Source organism: Toxorhynchites rutilus, chromosome 3 (assembly GCF_029784135.1).
Source record: "Toxorhynchites rutilus septentrionalis strain SRP chromosome 3, ASM2978413v1, whole genome shotgun sequence".
In the NCBI taxonomy this organism is placed as follows: Eukaryota; Metazoa; Arthropoda; class Insecta; order Diptera; family Culicidae; genus Toxorhynchites; species Toxorhynchites rutilus.
In genome coordinates this window covers 151,952,856-151,958,135 of record NC_073746.1, presented here as the reverse complement: position 1 = coordinate 151,958,135, position 5,280 = coordinate 151,952,856, and positions in this window count along the sequence as shown.

Sequence of the window (5,280 nt, the reverse complement as noted above, 5' to 3'; positions counted from 1 at the left end):
TTGTTCGAAAAGTTATATTTCACATATAGATTTGTTTTTTATTTATTGAAGACACCTTACCATTACTATGGCATTTGTGTCGCTTTGGAAATTAACTACGTAACGTGGTTCCTCTTTTTTTAATTTCATGCAAAATAAAACCACAAATATTCTCATAAATATTGTGAAATAGTCACAAATTGATGCCACATATTTATTTTCAGGTTATTTTAATTTATTTAGCTATTTTTTTATATGACATAACACATTTATTGATTGAATAATGTATAATGTCACAAGTGTGAAGTACCATAACTCAACTATGAGACTTACAGTATCTTGTAAGGTTTTAAAAGAGAAACAAGTGACCCAAATTCAATTGCAATTGCTTTACCTCTTCAAAAATACCATTCAACCAATAAATTGCATCTGATCCCACGCTAAGAAAGGTTTTCCCCCGATCCTCAAAAGAATTTATCATCGTAAAGTGTTCCGTTGCTGTTCGCCAAAGGACTGTTGGTTTAGTTCCGCCCCACAACGAGTCACATTTGTATCCTTTTTCGCCATCGGTTATTCAGCACGAGACGCTACTTCGCACCCTTCAATCGAATATCAACAAGTGAACTATGGCTCACAGTTTGCCCGGACATGAAAGCGTTTCGCTCTGCTTCGTATCAGCTTGTGTCGGAAAAACGGATGGCGGCGGAATTAACGGTCGTGTTTATTATTCATTTCCCCTCGTAATGATGACAATTTTGGTCTGATCTTTTTTGGTGGATGAAGCGACGTGTTTGCCACGGTTTTTTCCCCGTATTCAGAATACGCGGAGTTGGTCAATGTGAGCGTAAACAGGCATGATTTTATTCACTAAGCAGAAGTGTATATCGTTGGGAGCTTTAACATTATCTTTTTTTTACAGTCACATGTACATCATGAATCCAATAATAATAAAACAAAATTAAAATTATTGGACATTGTAACTTGTTCAAAACAAATAAAATTTGAATTGTATTACTATTTTTTTTCAAATGACACATAAACTTGGAAATAGAATGGTTTCTCATAAATGTACTTAATGATAAAAACCAATTTTAATGAAATTACGCCACATCCCCTTATCAAAGTTTCACGACATATCCACCGATTGAGGATGGGTTCCAAGCTCCGTAGGAGCTATCCTCTGCGTTTTCAAGAGATCGATCCACTCAATTTTACGAAGGTTAATTGGTAGTAACACAGACAGTAAAAATATGCAGATAAACCTTTTTATTCTATTCCTAAGAAATGCATCTCATCTATAAACTAAAATCAAATCGCCAAATGTAAAAAACACTTGGCAGGTTTCGGAGAAATGCAATAAACATGTTCTGTGTAAGGAGAAATACACAATATCATCTCTAGGTGGGTGAGTTCAGTTTTTCGACATTTAACGAGCATTAGAAATGATTTCATTGCATTACCGGACCGGTAATAAAATATACGAATTGTGTACCGGTGTACAATTATATTTAACTAGGATATGAAAACATTTCGAATGTCTGTTAATTGTTGCAATGCCCACCCGCAATATAAACTCTAGCATAAATTCACCAGTTTGAACCTTCACTAATTTTTCGGTTGATAATAAGTATCATTGAATCGAAAATAGCAAGCAAAATAAAATTTGAAAAAGTATCGATTCTATCGGATTATAATAATTTAAATATTTTTAACTGTGTGCGCGTTCAGTTGCAACCAATTCAGAAGTTTATTTTTGTTCTTCCTGTTCCTCACTCTATCCAACCGTAATCCCAACAAAAATACATGCACTGAGAAGTTTATATGGGAAAAGAGCGTGACCTGAGAGATCAAACGTGGTATAATGTAAAATCAACATCGATTGGCAGGTTGGGCGTCAGTAGTCGTATCGTATCGTATGGTATATACGATTTAAGTTTATCATAAAACACAAGTTGACGGAACGATATACATGCATTTGCATGTTGATGGAAAAACATCGCTAATTCATCGGAAATTCGCTGGTGAACAATAATTCAACTATCAACTTTTCCCCTGATCTCTTAGCATTTGAAGATGAAGATGAGACACCTGTTGCCATCGCCACCTCCATCCGCCGCGGGCTTCATGGCAAGGGCAATTAGCATGAAAACTCCCCCCGCAATAGTGTTCCAACCCGTCGTAGCGAAAACCCACCCTGTGAAGCGCGCTGATGAATCGAGTGCGTGTGCTATCAAAGTCGGTGTGCATACGTCATTAGCTTGGATCAAAAGAATCATCGCACGTTAATAATGCAAGTACAGTGTGTGAATCAGCATAAAACTCCTTGTAACGTACCGACGCGCGTAATGTCTCGGAAGGGGTATCTCCTCCAATGATAGCGATGAGTATTTTATGTTGACAAGCTTCCTGGAGAGACGCCAACGCTCGGTAGCTGCTAACCGGGACTTTGAAATAAACGATTTTACGAACGCATCCATCGTACAACTGTGATTAAATCGATTACTTATTTATTGCGTTGTCATTGAGGTTGTAATTAATATTTGTTAGTTTAATTGCATATGAAAAAGTGTTATACTTAACTGATTCGAATGGACATTACGGGATCTTGCGTAGAACATATTTTTTTATATTTTTACAGATATGGGTGACACTTTCCTTGTTGAAATTAAATAGAATTTTCAAAAGGTATGATGGAATAGGCACCTAAATATAAATATAGGAAATATAGAATAATCATAAAGTCAAACTCATACAAATATAATGTTTATACTGTATTTTTTATTAACTTAATTTGTGGATAGTTTGTAACATTGTTTTTTCCCGAAACCCATATTATATGACATTGCCATGTGTCATAATGGTGAGTTCATCTTCAAATTGAAGAAAGAAATATTACTAGATCATGTAAAAGTTGTCTTGAAACAAAGTTCAATAATTTATCTGCGAGTCGGGTCCCGCAAGAAACTCGGACGAATCGCGTTGAACGACGAACTTGTTTAGAACATTGCTAGATGGTGATGTTATCAATAGTTCTGCACTGGATTAGGTTGCAATGATTCGACAACGTCGTTACACCGCACGTAAGGTCGATGTGCAACATCGCCGCCACCTTGAAAACATTGTTTTCAATTATATTACATCCTGAACTGGACCATCATCAACGAGAACTCTCTGGAAGTGTGTTCGTCAGCATCGCCGCTTGCTCATATTCCGTCGATCCCTGATTGTCCTTGGTTTCTTCCATCGGCAGCAAACAAATTTTTGTAATTGGTCGCACGATCACTCCTCGTCCGGTGCGCAATGAAACAACGCGTACTAACTTGTCCTTTCCAGGATGAACAGCAATTATTCGAGCTAGTGGCCATTTAACTGGCATTTGAAACTCATCCATGAGTACAACTAGTCTTCCTGGTTGGATATCCGTATTGATGCCAGAACTGTTGATAGATTCCCTGAACGTTATCAACGAGGCGATTTAGTGGTGTTCTATGCAAGTCTTGTTCCGGGAGCGATTGCAAAGAATCACCGATCAAGAAGTGCGCAGGAGTTAACGCGGTGATGTCATTTGGATCCTCGCTCAGTGGTACTAAGGGCCGCGAATTCATGCTGGATTCGATTTGTGTTAGCACAGTGGTGAGGTCTTCGAAGGACAGCTTGGATTTGCCGAGTTGACGGTATAGTTGACACTTTGTCACTTTCACCGCTGACTCCCACAGTCCCCCGAAATGAGGGGCTTTCGGTGGACTGAAATACCAAGTTTGCTCGCTGATATGGTTCGTTGTGATCTGATGGATCTTCTCTTCATCCTGCAGCATCCGGTATAAGTCTTCGAGCTCAAGCGCCTTGAAATTTTTTACCGTTGTTGGAATACAGGTCGGTTGGCCGTCCGCGACGGGCAATGAACCGACGAAGTGTGGCCAGAAAAGCTGACGTAGATAGGTCACTGACCAATTCAATGTGCAATGCATATGTACGCTTTCGGCGAGGCAGCTCGCTTATGGATGGGCTTCAAGTAAACCGGTCCAGCATAATCCATCCCAATGACGGCAAATGGTCGGGCTGGAGTAATTCGGTGTAGTGGAAGCTGTCCGATGTGTTGGCTTATTGGCACGGGGTAGCTCGGGCGCATCGGTAACAATTGCGGAGAACACTACGGAAGAGTCGGCGGCCTTGAATGGGCCAGTATTTTTCTTTCATAGTCGCGAGAATGAGACGGCCGCCACCGTGAATGAGCGATAGGTGGTATGATTTGGCAAGTAGATGGGATAAGGGATAGTTGCATGGTAAAAGAGCGGGATGTTTGACTGAAAAAGGCTGGTCTGACAAATTTAACCTCCCCCCCTTACCCGCATGGTTCCCTCAAGGTCTAGAAATGGAGTCAGTAGACCTTGAGGGAACCATGTCGATCGCTTCCCGACAGTTTTGTTATTCTGCAAGTCTCGAATTTCCTCGAAGAATGCATCTGCTTGAGCTAATTGAACCAACGTCCGTTCGGCGATGTTTAGGTGTTCAGCAGTCAACGAAATACTGGAAAGTGGGCTAGTCCAAGGGATGGGCTCCGTACGGGATTTATTGCGAAGATTGGTGATGAATCTAAGGACATATGCAGTTACATGAAGTAGCCGCTCGTAAGACGAAAATCTCGTGAATATGTGATTACAGCGGGGTGGTACCAGAGTTCTTGTAACAGCAATTATCTGTTTTCTTCGCTCTTTTCCATTTTGAGGATACTCAGGGAGTTTGGATATAGGCCAATTTTCCTGAACGTGCGATAGCCATTTGGGACCTCGCTTCCATAAATCACTAGCCAAAAAGTCGTCCACGTTCATTCGGCGAGATACAAGGTCCGCCGGATTATCCTAGCTAGCAACGTGATTCCATGCAGCTCCATGCGTCGAGCTTTGAATTTCTGATACGCAGTTCGCCACAAATGTATTCCAGGTGCTATGGGTTGCCTGCAACCACTGTAGGACAACGGTGGAGTCCAACCAAAAGTACGAACCGGCGATGGAGCGAGAAGCGAGAAGCTCGACACGAATCGTTCCTTTTGAATCGGTGCATCCGTATGCCAATTCCGAGGCATCAGAAAATGTATGCAGTTGAATGATGGAATTCGACAACAGTGCGTATCGACTGACGCGGAAGTTGGATATCTTCGGGATCTGATCAGCGAATTCCTTCCAGGATACTGCAATGAAATTTGGAACATCGTCATCCCAGTTACACGAAAGATCCATAGGGTCCCATAGGGTCAAATGATTGAGAGAGGACTGTTTCGCTGGAAGATCTTTGAATCGAACC